Below are 19,231 nucleotides of genomic sequence, written 5' to 3' on the forward strand. Positions count from 1 at the left end.
CGGTTACTGTATACAAAGAAAAATTTTTCGTTCCTTTTGCCGTCTATTGTTTTTTCAGGATCGTGGGATCAGACGAGCCGCAAAACGACACCTGCCGACCTTTAATCACGATGCGCAAACAAGAGCTAATGGACCGGCTGACACCGGTGTCTACTTTTTAGGAGAAAACTCACTCAGTCACTCGCTCGCTCGCGTTTGCTCCTGGTTGCTGCTCTTTGGGCTCGTCCGGTTGTATCCCGGATGAGTTCAGGCTTCCAATTGATGTTTCGAGACGTCCAAGTCTCTTTATGGCGTCCTGGACACTTCAACACTGAATAATAGGAATTCGGCTCACGTGAGGACGGACAGACGAACTTTGCCGAAGATTGCCGAAGGTGGGTTCTGGTAGGATGATCCGAATACCTTCTAGCCTCTACCTAACCACCTAAGCTACACCACGCTAGGTCTACCTGACTGATTGACTGATGAGGCGACTGTTATCCTAAGTCAATACTCGCTCCATCAAACGGTCGAATCCCTCGTGTCAGGTTGGCTGACTGGATGACTGACTGACTGGTCGGCCGGCTGACTGGCGCGAACCAAGAGCCAAGGAACAACCTCATCCTGGCCCTGGCCGACCAAGAGCAGATTTAAGCGTCGAGCCCTTATCGGATCTCGGTGATTCTTTGAGACGCGCGATTATTCGAAATTGATGATGATAACAGGATATCGGTAAATAGAGGATGACTACTCGTGAGGAACGAGTCAATCTTTGACTATCTATCTTGTAAGTATATTCGTCTATCTATCATCGGCAATCACAGCCGATCCACTTGAACGAACGATTGTACCACCACCGAATAGCTATGCACTGTGAATACGTCACCGACCGTTGTTTTGCAATCGATCAAATCTTTACCTGTGAGTTGGCTGAAGATTGCAAAAATTTTTTGAAAAAAAAAAGCAGTCAGGTAACTGCTATAAAAAAAAAACACTGTCTTACCTCTGACGTCACAGACATACGAATATAACACAAAATCCAGCCTCAGAACAGAAGACTCACCGTACCGAGTTCATCGTGTTCACAGAAACTCTGAAGAGTACCAATCGATTACTATATTTTCATTTTCCACTAGAAATCCCAGCTACGCAATTCCCTATAAAGTAACCAGGGAGAGCGACGTCGTTTACTTTTCAATATTTCACAGACACTCGTTCCCGGATTTCCTATCGTTTCGATCGTGCCAACCGCCTAGAAAAATAATAGTACCAATATATCAGATATGACATCGACAAGTCATACCGTGCATATACATCACAGATCCAACGTGTATCGGGTTAACCGAGGTTATGGTCGCTCCAAGGTTGGGTTAGCTTCCGATAGCATAACCAAAATGACCAATGGAAATACAGTAAAAAGTATAAAGCGGTTCCAGCAGCCATCGAGCTAATCAGGCTGATCGTTGGTACGCTCCTGAGCGCATTATTAAATACATACACGCCGTAGCCAGCAGGTATGGCGACTGGATGATGGATGGACGTACGTACGTCGGTCTGTCCGTCGGGTCTCATCCGTCGTGCAACAGGCGACAGTGATGATCGATGCGAGCTGCTTAGGAAGGCATTTGCCCTGGGTAAAATTTGCGAACTCGTTTTCGCTCAGAGAAGCGACCAGCGGCGGATGACGTTGGGTGGGGCCCCGGGGTACCTGGATGATAAGTGACGTGGCCCATGGGCCAGTTAATCAGTAGTCCTCGTCAGGAAGGGAACGCGAATGTGATTAATGCTCCGGGCTGAATGGTCGATCATCCAGTGACTTTTCGTGACGACGACGGTCGTCACGATAATGCAAATTATTGAGGACGACCCATGACGTGCGATTTTCATAAAATTTAAGAACACCCGAGACAAGTCATACGGAGTATTGAATAACGCGATGCCAGTCCGGTTTGCTCTTAGTAAACGCGTCAAGGATCAATTAACGGATGATTTCGATGACGGTGGATAAGGAAAAAAAAAAAAAAAAAAAAAAAGTATTCCAATCCAGGGTTACTCGAGGAAGTCGTCACACGTCATGCGTATGAGAAGGATGGGGCAGACGGAGGCCTTCGTCTGGGTGTCCATCACTCATCACCCTCAGGACAGCCTCATCCCTTCCTGACGTCTTTTCACTTGGTCCTTCTTTTTCTCTCTCTCTCTCTAGCTTTCGTACGAGACGTCGGCGTCGCGACGCCTTTCGACGTGTCAAGTCTCACTGTCTGCGTCGGGGCGACTCCCTGACAACAATAATTGTCAGTGAAGTAACGTCTCTCACGTGGAGTGTCGTGCGGACTATTTATAAAGCGCAACAAATATGAAGCAGCTGGTGCAGATCTGTCGGTCATTCGGATGCTGCGAGCAATCTCATCCGGCTGGACAATGTGGATAGCCCGGGAAGAAATTTTATTAGAAAAAAAGAAAAAAAAAGTAAAATTAAAAATTTCTTTTGATACACAAAACATAAAATTTGTATGTATATAATCATCTAAGCGATATATATATATATATACAGTCACCACGTGCTAGAGAGAGACAGAGATATCCCGGAGAAAAAAAATCAATACCAAATGCAAAGTTAGTATGACTCGCGAATAAGTATGGCGGTAATGGAAAGCAGTGTGACATATTAGACGACGCGTGTTTACCGAAGCTCCGGTTTATAACCGTACTGAGAAATGGCGAGCACGTGATTACCCACTGGCTCCTTCTGGTACACATGCGAAACACGTACCCGGCATGAGTGCGTGCATTTATATATAAAGCATGTCCACATGCACGAGTACATAATGCTTATTTATGCGCTTCAGTAACGAGTTAAGAAAAAGTCGGAAGATTTTACCCCGTTTAAAAATTATCATCGGCTCGACGTAAATTCGTCGTGTCCACTAACGATAAATAATGGATTAATCGTAACGTTTGACCCCGTAAAATGAAAATTCGAAAATACCGTTCGTAACGCGAAAAAAAAATAATTCGTGAAAGCACACGATAACCGTAGAGCATCGAACGGAGTTTGTTCAGCGGTTCGCGTCGCTGGCAAAGAATGAAGCGTCGACGTTCCTGACCGAAGCGTCGGTGTGCACACGGGTAGGTAGGTACAGAAGTTAAGCGATGAAAATAAGGTATGTGACCAGTCCATATCTTAATCCCGAAGAGTGGTTGGCAAGTGGCGAGTAGGTCTGTCTTCGAGAGGCAAAATAAGTGAGAGTGAAGTGAGTGCGAGCGAGACCGAGGCGCCGGGTAGCGTGCGGCCGAGAGTGGGACGGAGATAGGAGGAAAGTAAGAAGAAGCAAAAGAAACGAGCGAACGACGCCTCGACGAGGAGCAGCGGCCCAAAATAGGCGCGAGCGTCGCGCGCGCGCGCGCGCGCCTCGGAGCCGACGCGCCGATCCGTTCTAATAAATATTGTGTCAACATAAATAAGCGTGATGCGTCGTGGGATACGTTCGTTCGAGAAGTGACTCGAGTTGGCGTGTCGACCGGATGACGGACGGCTGATGTACAGAAGGACAGGTGCGCCCGTTCGTAGCCTAACCCAACCTAATCTCAAAGCGTCATTCCACCAGCAAGGCTCCTTTCCACTTAACCTTTCTCCGTGGCTTCTGCTTGGTCTGCTTGGTTCTCTTTATCTCGGGCATTCGGTTATGCTACATTCACCAGTCCATATAGATATATATATATATATCTTTATCCAGCGTCTACTTCGGTCATGAGAAAGCACGAACTTGCTCTTTTTTATCATCATCACCCAGTATATATACGTCACGGTTCCCGGTTGACTATAGCCACTGCATATGCCGAGAATCGAGAACCGTCATTCTGGAGTCTGGAACGAGTCTCAGCAGTCGCAACGGGTTTGGCGATGGACCCCGTCGCTATAAATAGCACTACTAATACGCTACTAAGTTTATACAAGGCGCCGCGGCGCGTAGCGTCGCGCATCTCACCTCGCATAGGTGATGGGGTATACCTTAAGTATATCCCGTGTCCCTCTCTCTCGCACTCCTTGCCACTGATCTCTTAGCCACGACTCCCACGAGCCAGACCCATCTTCTTTGGTCTCATGGTTTATGCTGAATGAACTCCGCGTGACCTTGAGACCTGAAACCACCACGAACCAAGACACGAACCACAATCTGCATCGAACCCGTATCGAATGCCGGTTCAATTTCGTCGATTCTCGCGGATCCTCTCTCAGGTACGTACCCAGAGCGCATCCTGGGTCTGATGTATCAATCGGTGGAGACGATGGTTCCCGAAGGAGTCGAGACTCCGGGATAGCGAGAAGTGGAGGAAGTAGACTGGAGGCAGTGATAGAGAAGTGGCAAGGTAGAGTCCCGACAGGAGCAGGAGCTATAACGTATAGGGCTGGCAGACGGTCGGGTCTCCGAGGAAGAGGGTCGGGAGGGTGCGGAGGCTGCGGAGGAACCGAGAGTGGCAGTCAGTCAGTCCGCAGTTGCACGGAGCCGCGGTTCGAGCGTATTCGGGTAAGGGGCCGAGAGACTGAGGTTGGAACAGATTTATGCGACACACATGCGGCAAGGCGTATAACTCACTCGCTCGCCCATAATATCCTCTACTTCGTTCAGCCAGGTCCCACTTCGAGTACTCCGCTACTCCTGGGCAAACCCTCCGCCACTACGGTCGCCTACAGTCTCTACGAGCCGGCGGGGAGGAGCAGGGACGGATCCCTCTTACCCCAGTCCCTGGGCCATCCGTATCGCGCGGAAGACAGACAGACACACCAATGTCTCCGAACGCGATGCCATATTTATTACATATCGGAATTATGTTATCCCAGTGATCCTCAATCCGCGCACCCGGTATACACTGGTACCCAAACTTATTCGCGTGGTATACGAGCCTGAAAAAATTTCACAAACAAAACCAATTTTTTTTTTTTTTTTTTTTTTGAAAAATTAAAAACCAAATTTAAAAATTTCTTTTTCTCTCCTCTCGTGCGTTTCCCCATTTTCCTTTTTTTCACCTTTTTTGGCGCCATCCTCCATTTTGTTTTACGAATATTTTTTTTACACCCCGTACGTTCGAACTATTGAAATTGCAATTGATTCGTTGTCTATACCTACTTACGGCGTAGAACCCATAACCTATATATCTATAGAGCGCTGCGAAGGCCCAGACGTAGAATTTCAGGCTGACATATATACAGGGAGATCAACAAGCATCGTTCGGAAGCGATCGAGAAGTGCGTTGGCGCGCATAAATCACGAGCAACGTTTTCGTCGCGCACGGTTGCTGTCACGTGGTCGGTTGCAAGGTGGGGTGGATATAGGTACGGTACGAGGAAGGGTGAGATGAGGGTGCAGGGTAGGGGGGGCAGGGCAGGAAGCAAGGGTATGTGTAGGTGCGGGTTAAAGGTGAAAGGGGTTCATGTCCTACCATTTCTCCCTCCCCCACCGATCAGTAGCAATAGCTAGAAAGGGGTGCGATCATATCGCCGTCGATCGAGAAACGTATGCGTCTAGTCAGTGGGAGCGGCAGCACCTTTGTTTGTCCATGTTCAAGCCAGCGACAATATAGTATATCGCACTATAGTGTACGCTATAGTATAATATATAGTACGTATCTGCCAAACTATGCCTGATATAGACCATACTACTGGTCTTCCTTAATATATATATATACTGTATATAAGTACCATTTGGTCTGCATCCCCCTGAACCTACCTCAGCCCATTAAGCATAGACACTACCGCCACCATTATAGTAGGTATCGGTGGTAGGTACTACTACAGCATTACCGGGTAGGGAGAGGGTGGCCGTCACCATCAGTAGCTGTAGTATTATATTGTGAGCACAGAAGTAATTTATAGTTGCAATAATTTATTGGGTACCATGGGGTTTATAGTTGCCTGACGCGTAGCCATCCGTCACCGTCAGTGACGTCACTTCCCTGCCATCTCCTCCCCCTGCACGTTCTACCGCCCCACCCGACACACATAATGACTACCTATCCCACCCTCTCGCTCTATCCCACCCTTGGTACCTGTCTCTCTTACTCTCTCTCTCTCTCTTTCTGTACCGATCGTTCCGACGCTCATAGGTAGAGACCGTGTCTCTGTTCTCTACTTTTGGCGACTCTTTCTCCCTTTCTCTCTCGCTAGATCCCTCTATCGTGGTCTCTGTCTGTCCTTCGCATCGTGACTACCCCTGGCTAACAAAATCCAACCCCCGTCTCATCCGGTCAGTACGTCATATCACTTTGCATTCATTACGGGGGTTATCAACTGACATTCATCCCCCTAATCGCGTGATCGGGTGTCTTCGGGTATCATCGGTTTATTCGCGTCAAACTTGACGCGTAACGCGTCACAGTTCTGATTCTTGTGGATCGAGAAGTTTTCTTTAAGATCGATCGACCTCCAAAGTTCAATCGACTTTAAGGAATCATCGATCATCAACTTGGATGAAATCGGTGCGATGATAAAGATTTTTTTGTTCGAGTCCAAATTGGTCACCCGGTATGCAAGAGGGTAACGAACGTGCCTTTCTCTTTGTGACTTGCTGTCTCGCGATGTCGAGTATTGATTAGCTGGGTAATCCATTTCGAGTAAGAATCGCGACTGATAAGGAGCGAGCAGCGCTGATATCTATCGATCGAAAGTTAATGCCTTATCGTACACGCGAAACAACGTGTCGTCATACGTCTCGGATAATTGTCGTAACAATTGATAAGGACTGAACGCGAGGAGATGGGCATGACCGACGTGACGTAATAAGTCAGATGAATTTCGTGGAGGACGAACGATGGGAACTAAGTCGGCAAGGGCAGCGAGAGGTATAAATAAAAGGGGTAGAGACGAAATTGAGAATCTTCTGACGGATGCGTCCTCGTGACGGACGTCGTTGAGTAAGACGGGATGATATGAGGCCGCGATACGTCAGTTTCCCTCGCGCCACCGTCCGGACAAGTTCAGACCGACGGTGCCTGAGGCAAGTGGGTGGGAACGGGTGGTGGTGATGGTAGTAACGTCGACGTCAGGCCTCCGACGCGGCGTCACCGTCGCCGTCACCGTGGCGCTCTTCATGGTTGGCAGAGATGACGAGTTGGTCCAAGGATAGATATGCTCGTCACGTCTCCTGTTCGTCTCCTCCGGCGTTCCTGGGCCCAGCGGCAGCCTGAGTGGATGGGTGGAAGCGAGGGGTGGCTAAGGACGGCGAGCAAGAAGGGTGTTTCTGCCGGTAGTGGGAACTGTAGAGGGAGAGAGAGAGAGAGAGGGACAGTGAGTGAGTGAGCGAAGGAGGAAAAGGGTGCGAGTGGAAGTGACGTTGACGGGCGTTTGTCACTGTCCCCGGCAAATAATATCCAGCAGCAGCCCGGTGACGTACAACCCCCATCTCCACCTAGAGGGGGGGTAGGTAGTAGATCCTGTGGAACCGCTACGTTAATATATATGTGTATATATATATATATATGTATATGTATATATGTAACTGCTACTTCTGCTACGCTGATGAGGGATGGTCGGTCGCTGTATATTTTCTCACTCGACGCACACGCTGCCGCTAAGCGCAAGGGGGTGGTACGGTGAAAGTGCGGTACGACAAAGCAACCCCCGGGTTATTTATCGCCTGAAACATTGGCAACCGCCACCTTTCCGAATAGCGATTAAATAGATTTGGATGAGGGGTGGGTCGCGGGGCCATTCCCGAACGTCCACGAGCGGTTGGTATTGGGACGAAGTGTTTGCATGCGAGGGGATGAAGAACGTGGAGTTTGAACGAAGGGTTGGCGTGTATATACCTTCCGGTAGAGTTCATCCCTTGGTCGGAGGGAGTAACCGTAGGCGGTAGGAGGACTCGCAAACCTGGACCCGGGAGGGCAACGGTAGACGTAGACCAGGAGGACGAGAAGCAACGAAGATCCTAGTGAGGTGAGTAGCAGGGGCTAGCGCGGGACGGGAGGGACGATAAACGTGGGCGACAGAGCCGGAAGGGATGTTGGGGGGGTAGCACAAGGCGCCGGAACCCGATGGAAGGGAGTGGATGGGGCTGAAGGTGGCCGAGAGTCGGGGAGGTCTCGGCGACAGGCGTCAATCGATTGTCAACCAGGTCAGCCATCCAACCTAACCTAAACTTCAACCCCTAGTCATTCGCCTGCTATCATACGCAACCCTCTCCCCGCGATACCGTCCCGGCGCGTCTTACTTCTCCCTTGTACCGATAAGATTCTCAAGGGGTGGCAAAGTGGGTTCCCGATAGTCACTTTCGATCAGGAATGATTAGGGCCGAAGAGTATGATAAACCGTGACGTCTATCTTCCCCCCTACCTACCGTGTGTAACTTCACCTTCCGGTTTTATGACTTTCCTCTTCGTATCATCCGACACTACGTCCAGGAAATCAGATTGGGGGTTGTTACCTCGAAATAGGCAAATTGGGGGATGCTTGGGATCAGCCCTGATCGGTCAACAGCGACGGGTTAATTAAGCGAGTTTGTTTCGAGGTTTACAAAGTAGCGCAAACGTCGACGTCGGTCAACAACTTTGTGAACGCTCGACGGGCCGATGGGGTGGACGGGCTTGAAAGGTAGATTGAAATAGGGGTGGTAGCTCGCGGACCAGGGAAAAGGGGTCGAACGGAGTGAAACGTGGCAAGGAAGTGGAACCGGTAGAGAAAGGTCCACAGGGAGGATAAGGTGGACGGAGGAAGACGCGGGACGAGGGGTTGGCAGCAGAATAGGTAGCAGGAGCGGAGGGTAGTTCCGAGTCCGAAGACCGTAAGAGGGGTGTAATGAGTCCCGGACGCAGGGTGACGAGCCGTCTCCTGGAGTGACGGGTCGACGCGAGCCCTCCTCATCCACCCTCGACCCACCCCCCGTTCCAAAGACCACCACCCACGGACCCTCCCGCCACCCGTCCCCTACCCACTGCCCACCCGCTTCCATAGCCTGGACTTGCTAGGTACAGTATATACCGTACCCCAGCCATCTACCCCTACCTCACCGATATCAAGACGGCCGTCCGACAGATCAATGCTGTGAGCGGCGACGACGCCTAGGCGTCCTCCGATGTCTCCTCCGTCGACGTCCGACGGACAGCCGGTCGGACGGACCGACGGATCCGCGGACGTTGACGTTCTACACCGGATACGCTCTTAAATGGAGGAAGGTGGCGGCTGTCACCTACGCGATGAGATATGGGGATTCGGAAAAAAAAAAAAACTAAAAGGGGTTGCCCCCCTTCCGCGGGCTTGACTTTTCCAGGTTTCAATGTCCCCGCAGGTTCTTCGTCGTGGGGCAGAACTTTTATTGAGGTTGCGCGCCACCACCGGCAAAGGCATCCCTATGCGAATAGGGGATGAGCTAAATTAAGGGTGCGGGCCACTACGTCAGATTGACGGAGGGCAATATCTCCTGGAGTTTCGACGTGAACCAGTGAACGGTGGATGTGGAGTCTGGCGGGGGGGAACGCAGGAACGAGAACCAAACGGACGTCAGAGCGTCGGGACGTCGGGCATATAGACAGACGTACGACGGAGCAGTCGGTAGTACGAGAGGACAGAGGAAAACATCGGTAGGAGCCTGTAGGAGAATGTATAGGAATGTCGGAGCGTACGTAAAGGCTCACCCTCATTGCATATTCAGCGAGCGACCGCCACCGAGGATTTTGTCTTAAACTCCGCGAGGGGGGGGGGAGTAAGAACCGACGACCTCCAAGGACAGACGACAACCAGTCACTCGGTCCTCTGGACTCGCAAGGATATCACCCCTGAGGTTTATTGGTTTTCGTGCCAGGAGAACGTCGCGAGGCGAGTACAGGTCTTTTATATACACGTATACGGGGACGGGAGTCACGTGGGTTTAGTTAGGACCCTTATATTCGGTGCCGCTGGCATCCCTCGCTAAGTTCCGCTCTTCCCGGTTACTTTTGGTAGATTGCGGAACACGCGGACTCGCAACGCGAATACAAACGGTGACGTCGAGTTATTCAACTTGAGACGCTGACCGGACCCAGAGAATTCAACCCTTAGAATGTCTCGTGTATATAGATATACGTATGCAATAGGTACTGTAGGTATGTATATGGCTGGTGTGTGTATATAATCTAGCCACCCTCTAGAGTTACAGACCAACCCTCTAAACCTTCCCTATCTCCTAGTCCTCCTGCCGACCCCTCCCAGCATCCCTCCAGAAGAGACACTCCGTCTCATCCCCCGAGGAACTCGCATTCCTCGCGTTTTCTAACAAACTACCCCTGTGCACCCGCCCCCCGGAACAGTCCACTGTCGCTCTTCTGGAATGATACCGGACTCTGATAAAACTAACCTCGAGTGACCCTCCGGCCAGTTCCTACCCTTCAGCTTTACCATCTCCGCAGATAGGACCTCTGACTGTATAATAGCGGAACCCTCGCGGCCTGCCCGATGAACCCGGAAGAATTTCCACTCCCGGCGCCGGGGGATGACGGGACTTGACAAACTGAACGAAGAAGCGCGACATACACGAGAGAAGGGAGGTTGATTTTTAAAAATGAACAAACTTCGCCCATAAGCTTGAAAAATAAATCGCACGGGCTTCTGTCAAAAGTCGCGTTTACCTGGTCAAGGTTAACGAAAGAGGGTGGCAAGGATAAGGGTAGTCTAGACTAGCACATGACTCTGACAGTGGACTTCAGCGGGATTGACAGTTTACTTGCGAGACTCGGTGTCCCGTCGAGCGGTTCCATACAGTACGTATCACGACACCAGGAGTCGCCGAGACTCGCACGAACGTCGGTCCCGTGAAGGATGAAAGATACTTGGAAAATTTCAAAAAAAAATCTTATAAAAAGGTCGTACTACCCTCTGGCACTCGTAGTCGATCCGGTCCACTTTGAAAATCCATAAAAAAAAAGGTACACCCGACAAAAAAGGCATTCCACCCCCCGAATCACCCCTTTAGCCGCGTGAATTACCCATCGCTAAACGGTACTGTCGATCCGATTAATCAAATTTTGTAATTAAAAAAAAAAATTATTTCAAACACCCATCACGTTCCGACTTTACACACGTCGGCTCCAAGTGGACCAGAAAGGGGTGTATGACTCGAGTAGTGATTTCAAGGATCCAAGAGAACATGGCAGCTCCAGGGTGGGAAACGTGAACGTAAAGACGAACAGAAACGCAGCGTGCACTGCCGAGAGGTCAGAGGGCGCGAGTGAAAGAACCAGATGAGGAAAGGAGAACAGCACTGGCGTATACCTATAGTATAGGTATAGGGAGAGGGCGCTGTTTCATCTGTCACCTGCAGACGCCGCCTTCCTTTCCGTCATCATTCCCTCCAGCCCTCGTCCGACCGCCACCACCGCCGTCCACCCCCCTGCCCTCCTCGCCGTATATACAAGTAGCCTGGCCACCAGACTAGCACCACCTCAACCCTTCCAACCCCCCGCACCTCCTTTAATAATAACAACAATAGAGAGAGCGAAGCTCGGCTAGTGACGCTAGGTCGTCGGCGTCCCGACGCCCGCGGGGGGTGGGGGGGGGGATGTTCCTGGACGATACTGGAACTACCAGGGAGCTGGGTGACTCCGAGGGGGAACACTGTAGGGGTACGGGTCACAAGACGGCCTTGTCACGTTCGCTTCCAGCTTCAACCTACCCCGACAGGTCCACCCCTACGTGTCAACCGAACGGACTCGCCCAATCCACGACATCCACCACCACCCACTGTTCACCTTTTGCCTCCTGTCCGTCTGGTCTCGCGACCCTTATTACATGTCGCGGGTCAACTTCGTCCCCTACGAGTCACCCTATACACGCTCTACATACCTGTATAGGGTGTGTATGTAGAATGTACGCTGGTGGGTAGGTGGGTGGTGCACGCATGTGGCGAAAGAACAAAACTTTTATTTTTTTTTACCTCATACTGTGTTTTATAGAAAATTTGTCCGCAATGACTATATTTGGATTTTTAATAATAATAATAATAAGTACCGGTTCACGAACTTTTACAGAGGCACTAGAAAACTTATAGCCAGGAGCCTATTGGCACCGTTTCAATGGAAGCGACGATTTGTGAATTAACAAGCACCCGTTACGTCGCCGGAGCGACTCTCGTTGATCGTTCATAATTTCGTTCGATTCAATTACTTTCCCGACGCGCGACTCCGTGCGCATTAACTCCTCGACGTACCCGCCGGCAATGTTTGCAATTTATCGTACACCCTTTGGATGCCGTTGCACTCTTATACACAGTGTCGTATTAATAATTTTAGTGTGCGAATGGGGGGTAATGGGAGGGGTATGTCGCCGCGTCAATTAACCTCGATAATTAGGTACGCGTAGTCCGTCTACGCATGGATCGAGGGTCGTCAGGGGTCAAAGGTTACGTATGCGTAGGTAATATCGAAAAAAAGAAAAAAAAAGGGACTACGGGTAGGTAAAAGCCGCAAACCTACTCACCCCACCGATCCCACGGGAAATAGAAGAATTCGCTCGGTGCTTACCTGAAACATAAATAAGAAAGAAAAGGTCAATCGATGCGTAACGGTACATTAATCGTATTACGATTAATGTATTATTTATATTACGTGTACCGATCGAATAATCGATAACAATAATAATAATACCGAGTATGATTAAATATCTAATTTCCAACGCTGAGGGACGCAGGGCGTCGCGACGCGAGGCGTCGATTAAGAAAAAGGAGAATAGCGATCAAATTGAGGCAGAACGGACGACTCGGTTAACGAAATGATTAGAAACAATAGTGAACTCTGACCCGTGAAAGTGGGGTAGGATGAAAAGGAGGGGTAGTGGTAACGACTGATAATTAACCAGGCTGATTTTGAACATTGAAAATTCAGTGGACCGGTACAGAAATAGCCGAGGGCGCTGGATTCGATGAAACGAAGAGAAAGAGAGACAGGGAGAAAGTCAGTATAAAGTGAATGAGAGAGAGAGAGAGAGAGAGAGAGAGAAACAAGAGGAAGAGAATCAGTAGAGAGGGACAGCCCGCGTCATTTTCAACGATCAAAAGCCCAATATAAAAGGGAAATAATTCAATTACCGGTCGCTAATGATGGAAACAAGAGGAAGAGAATCAGTAGGAGGGCGCTGGATTCGATGAAACGAAGAGAAAGAGAGACAGGGAGAAAGTCAGTATAAAGTGAATGAGAGAGAGAGAGAGAGAGAGAGAGAGAAACAAGAGGAAGAGAATCAGTAGAGAGGGACAGCCCGCGTCATTTTCAACGATCAAAAGCCCAATATAAAAGGGAAATAATTCAATTACCGGTCGCTAATGATGTAGCGCTATTTTTTTTCACTAGGCCGCCACCGCTATACGAAAAGTAATCCAATCAAATTCGATGATTGAATTATTAATTGAATGACGCGCGTAGCGCGTGGTCACACGCGTCTCCGGTCAGCCGGCGGAATGCCAAACATCGACGAAACGTGCTTTACGAAAATTACCCCGATTCCCATCATAACGCATCGACAAAAAAAACGTGGCGTTAAACACGAAAGGAAAAAAAAAAAATTTTAAGAGAGCAATAAAAAAAAAGTCTCACCCAACCCAAGTAAATTTGCAACTTTTCATAAAGTTATGAAACTTTGAAAAAAAAAAAAAAAAAAAAAAGTAGTCATTCACTCAACCATCTTGACTAATCGGGGTTTAAACTGTGAATGCAGAAGAGGTCGCGTGCCCTTTTTTCAGCCCCACCGCGTGCGCGTTAACCTAGAGGCGCGCGAGCGCGCGACACGTTCAGCCCTAAATTCTCTTTCCATCGCATTGCCGGGCGACATCAAACGTAGCAGAACAGAGTGGCACGGAGCAGGGTCGAAAGTGGATGGTTTGTGAGATTGGGCCGGAGGGGGTGCAAGAGAGAAGGGGATAGGGGTTCCAGGGAGGCTGTGAGGCTCGGTGGGTTAGGGGTGCTTGCCGAGAGCTCCGCAAAGGTGCCGTTTGTAAACTAATCAGCGCCTTCGCTCGCCCCGCTCGCCCCGAGGCCGACGGAACGAGCGCGCACACCCCTGGCCTTGGAATCGGGAGCAGCGAAACAGCCCTCCGATTTGCCGGCTTGTCGGAACTGAATGCTCAGCCAGTCGTCTCCACCTCGAGAGTTCAGACCCTTCCCCGTGTACACGGGCTGAGCTTGCTCCACGGTATCTTTCCATCCTTTGTTTTCATTGTCTGACAATAGTAAAAAAAAAAAAGAGAGAGAGAAAGAAAAGAAAAGAAATATCTTTGACAATAAAGGTACGAATATCGTCAGTGGTTTTATAAGCGTCGCTCTTCCTTTATTAAGCCGCTCCGACAACCAGCACAGATTATTACCTAAGATGAAGAGACGAGCCTGGCACCGTTCAATCTGTAGGTTTGGGTCCAGGATGACAAAAGATTAAGTGGAAGATCATCGAGGTAGGAATGGGGCGCATCCCCACTCCCATTGACTATTGGAGCGTGTCCACGTCGATTCCTAATTGGTTCCAGTCATCCTACCGGTCGTCCTATTCTGGATACCCAAGATTCATTTCGATGACTAATGTTTCACCAAACGTAAGAATCGATCGGATCCACGTTGGGTTTTTCCAGTGACAATTACGGTATTAAACGTGTAATTATCTGTGACGTGATACCGAAATACGTCGGACGTCATAGATGCCGAAGGACCCAGCGTGAGAAGTGTCGATCAGAGGGAGTTGCCATAATAATCTATAGTGACGTGGAGTATATCGTGTCAGTCATTATACGTCAGTAAAATGACTGTGTCAATAATGCTAATATATATAAGATTATGAAAAAGATGATTTCGATCAAAAGCCAGTTGGCATCGAGTCTCTCTCACGGCGATATAGCCTTGAATAATCTCGTCCTGTGAAATTTGATCGACACCGGCCAAACAAGTCGACACGCATGGCCCACATAGAGAGGAAGAGCAGAGAGAGAAAGAGAGAGAAGCCGAAGAATCACGAGCGAAGCCGAGAGGACCGAGTCGCTCGTTCTCTCACTGGCACATAGAAACCGGCCACGTCGAGGCGCCCGGACGACGGCTGGAATAACTCGGAAAGTGTCAGAACGATAATCTGACGTCGGCAACGTGATGGACAGACAGAGCAGACGGGCCCCCGCTCACCCTTTCACGAGTTCGACGTCTTATACGATCCAATTGCAATGGAAACAGACGCAAAGCATAACTACGGTAAAACCGTTAAAGATCACGTAAATATCCGTAATAGCCGATTCTAAATTTAGATTAGAAAAGTCAAAGGAGAATTTAAAGTGACTTATTTACGTATCGCATCATAAGTAGTTGGCCCCCGAGAATGAATCTTACCGACTAGACATAACGACCGTGCTCTATCTCAGTGCCATCTATGTTTTTCATAGTGAAGCTCACAATAGTTGCTGCCGCAACGTTCCGTGAACCCGGGTTAAACTCGTCACAAGCTCTTCCACGTTTCGAGTCGTATCTTCAGAAATACGGCGTTTCCCGTAAGCACGGTTACCAACCAGAAGCGTATAATCACGAGAATCTTAATAAGGCGTCATTTATTTGCGGCAGGAAACCTTTTAAAACGTCAGAGGCGTCAACTTCGCGTACTTCGGCAGACGACAGTGACAGCACGGAGCGACAAGGAGTGCGAGGGAGAAGGAGAGTGAGAGATAAATGAACGGAATAAGAGAGCACGAGAAAGGCGAGAAATCGAGTGAGCTTCAAAGAGTGTAATATGAAAATAGAAGGCAGATAGGTGGGACGATAAAGTGATAGAACGAAGAAAAGGACGTCGAAAACGTTAATGCAACGTCAGACGTGACACGTCCGTCGCCGTCGGGTCGTTCCTTCGCATTTCCAAAATATTAATCCCATTAACCGTTCGAAAGCGACTCAGTGAGAAAGTTCGAAGCCGTAAATTAACAAGGTAAATAATGCTTTGATATATCTTCGTTCACGAAAAGAGACACGAGCGACCTAACCTCAACTCCTAAGACAGATACCCTCCCGTTGAAAAATCAGCTGGCCGCTACCGCCATGCGTCTTGTTCACTGTGTGAATGACTATACCGCCTAACAATATAACCGACAATAACAACGGCGCAAGCATCGTTCACTCCGACAAATCCTAAAGCGAGGTTCGGTCGCGCGATACTATCTAACGAAATCAGTCGTCCCGGTTGGGAATTAAAAATGAGCTACCCGGTAGCAGGACAAAAAAGCATAAGGACACCCGCTGGCATCCCGAAGACTGTATTATTCGGGTATACCCTTATCACTGTACGAGGCATAAATCTCGCAAGACACGCAAATGCCGGATCCTCTTGATCGGAGGAGGTTCACTTGTTTTCTTGTGGATGCGTCTTATACTATCCCTATATGGGCTTCCTCTACTATCAGTGCTTATACCGGCCAATGGGTATCGACGCTATATAAGGTACCTTGTCTCTCTCTCTCCCTCTCCTTTACTCATGCTTCGCAGACTACGGTCGCCATCTTTTATGTACCTATAAACGCCGACGGATTTTTATTTTGGCACGAGACCGGCTCGTTATTTACGGAGGCGTCTTAAGGAATGACCCGACATCACTCAACCGACCCCAATGATCCTACTATGCTGCCACCTGGATTACAAGTCTAGCAACAGACTTAAACTGCCTCTTTTTCTTCCTCAACAGCCTACAGCCTTGAATTGACTAACTAACCCTTCGGTTGATCCCTGCACTCTTATACGACCCTACTTAGTAGCTAATAATTTCGCTACCCCGAATCGGCCTAACCTGACTCGAAATGACACCAGTGACATTAAAAATTACGTGGCCATCGGTGATTTGAATTTTTTTTATTTTTGACGAAAAAAAAAACAATAACAGCTTCTTAACGATTTTACTTGTTCTCAATAATATTTGGAGAACCGATTACGCAAAAATTTCACATCAACGGACGATAAAACGTTATCGATTAATTTTCAATCATCTCGTTAATCCACTTAACCTTTAGTTAATTCGAGCGTAATCAAAAGTGAGATCCTCGAGTAGTAACATTTCGATACAGTGTGTCTTGACCGTATACGAAAACTCATTGCCTTTTAACAGTCTCTTTTGCAGCGAATCAGGGCGCCGATCATCGATACGGATTTTTCAGGACACCCTTTATACCAAGACGCACCTTTCTGCTCACTCGCTTTTACGAGACTATAAAACGACATGTCGCTCGTTTTGTGTCGGACGTTTTTTTTTCTTGTTTTTTCTCCCTCTCTCTCTCTCTCTCTCTCTCTCTCTCTTTCCCTCTCAATCGCCACCACAAGGATACAGGTCCTCGTATATCAATTTATAACAGTCCGCATTGACTTGGCCCGCATTACTAAATTTCACTTAAATGAAATTTCCTTTCCCTCTCAATCGCCACCACTTACGAGACTATAAAACGACATGTCGCTCGTTTTGTGTCGGACGTTTTTTTTTCTTGTTTTTTCTCCCTCTCTCTCTCTCTCTCTCTCTCTCTCTCTTTCCCTCTCAATCGCCACCACAAGGATACAGGTCCTCGTATATCAATTTATAACAGTCCGCATTGACTTGGCCCGCATTACTAAATTTCACTTAAATGAAATTTCCAGTGAAAGAGCTTTCCCGCAGTTCGAGGCATTGAGCGTCCAATAAATATTGATCGCGATTACACTTTCTTCCGAGTTTTACAGCCCAATGAAATACGTCAATTAGCTCCCCGTCTTATATTTATTAATCTCATTAAAATTGCAACGAGCGACTGTAAATCATCAAACTATTCTCATAACCTTAAGTCCCGTTTCTATGATGGCCAACGGATACGTTTTGAGTCCCCACGTTATATATGTGTGTGTATATATATATATGAAGAGTCTCGTCTTACTGGCAATGGCTGTTTGACTGGCAGGGCCTCCGTCCATGACAGATCCGCTTGCGAAAATAAAGGTTTAAAAAACAAAATGAAAAGAAGTTGTTGAGGCGAATCGCTGATTCGCGCGCATGCGCACACGCCATATACGTGGATTGCAGGAACGAGCGAATCTGGCCTTGTGGGTAGCCCGAAGGTCTGCGCGAGTGTAACGGAGGCGGATTGCGTGGAAGATGGCAAAAGTAAGAAAGAGAGGAGAGGCTAAGGAAAATAAGATAGCGTGAGAATGAGAGAACAGACAGAGATAAAGCGAGAGAGAGAGAGAGAGAGAGAGAGAGAGAGAGAGAGAAAGTCCGTCTGACAGGAGGTATACGATAAGATGCATTCAGCAAGCCGGCACACTGGAACTACACTAATTCTTTATTACTTTATTAACGGATCGGTCGCGCTGCGCTCTGCCGCTCCAGTGCTTACTTCGGATATATATATATATATATATATATATTTCTATTCCACATTCCACCTCGTAAAAATTCTACATTCCGCATTCCTCATAGACGGTAAGGAAAACGGTAAAGCCGCGATGCCGGGTTTATTAACTCGAGTGTACATTGAGTCCGACAAGTCCAATTGCGGGTTTTCTTGGGTCTCCCCGTGCACGAAGGACGATATCTTGAAAATGCCTCGAGCGAACGAGGAAAGACAGAGTGGAGATGGAATAAAGGAACAATAAGGAGAAAGCGAGAGAGACCGACAGACGGAAAGGGAGCGAGAGAGAGAAGGAAGATGGAACATAAAAATGAAGACCAAAGAATAGAGAATCAGTGGGGATACGACAAGGAACGAATCCTTCACGCCCTTTCTCTCTCTCTCTCTCTCTCTCTCTCTCTCTCTCTCTCTCTCTTTATCTCTGTCTGTTCTCTCATTCTCACGCTATCTTATTTTCCTTAGCCTCTCCTCTCTTTCTTACTTTTGCCATCTTCCACGCAATCCGCCTCCGTTACACTCGCGCAGACCTTCGGGCTACCCACAAGGCCAGATTAAGATAATTTTCTCTCTCAGAAGTTCCGGGACGAACGTGTAATAGCCTAATTACCTATCGCATCCCAAGAAGACGCACCGTGCTGAAAGACGGAAGTGCGGCTGACGACTTTGGACTTTCGAGCTCCGTTGGAATCGGAGCTAAAGGTAACCTAACCTAACCTGAGCCCAAAAGCACGAGGATTCTCTCAACCAGCAGAGGACCGACTAATATCGCGTTCTTTTGTTGTGTTTCGCGCGGCAATTTGCAGCCGACGCTCGCAACGAATTTCGGGCTGATTATTCGGGGCGGCGGTGGAGTGACATCGTCGGGTGGATTAAAATGCTGCGGGAGGGAGGGAGGGTGAAAAAGAGAGCGAGCC

At 48.6% G+C, this 19,231-nt stretch overlaps 1 protein-coding gene across 6 annotated transcripts in view; it reads right to left on the reverse strand.

Moving 5' to 3' along the window:
* LOC107272531 (protein tiptop) overlaps positions 1–19,231 on the reverse strand; it is an 85,203-nt gene that overhangs the window by 12,519 nt on the left and 53,453 nt on the right. For 2 of the 6 annotated variants that reach the window (XM_025089858.1, XM_025089859.1), the window contains exon 2: positions 12,422–12,465. The exons of the other annotated variants lie outside the window; for them this stretch is intronic. The gene's annotated coding sequence lies outside the window, so the exon portion shown is untranslated. The remainder of the gene's footprint in view (positions 1–12,421; positions 12,466–19,231) is intronic. 6 annotated transcript variants of the gene reach the window in all.

Source organism: Cephus cinctus, unplaced genomic scaffold, assembly GCF_000341935.2.
Source record: "Cephus cinctus unplaced genomic scaffold, Ccin1 Ccin1_scaffold1184, whole genome shotgun sequence".
Classification (NCBI taxonomy): Eukaryota; Metazoa; Arthropoda; class Insecta; order Hymenoptera; family Cephidae; genus Cephus; species Cephus cinctus.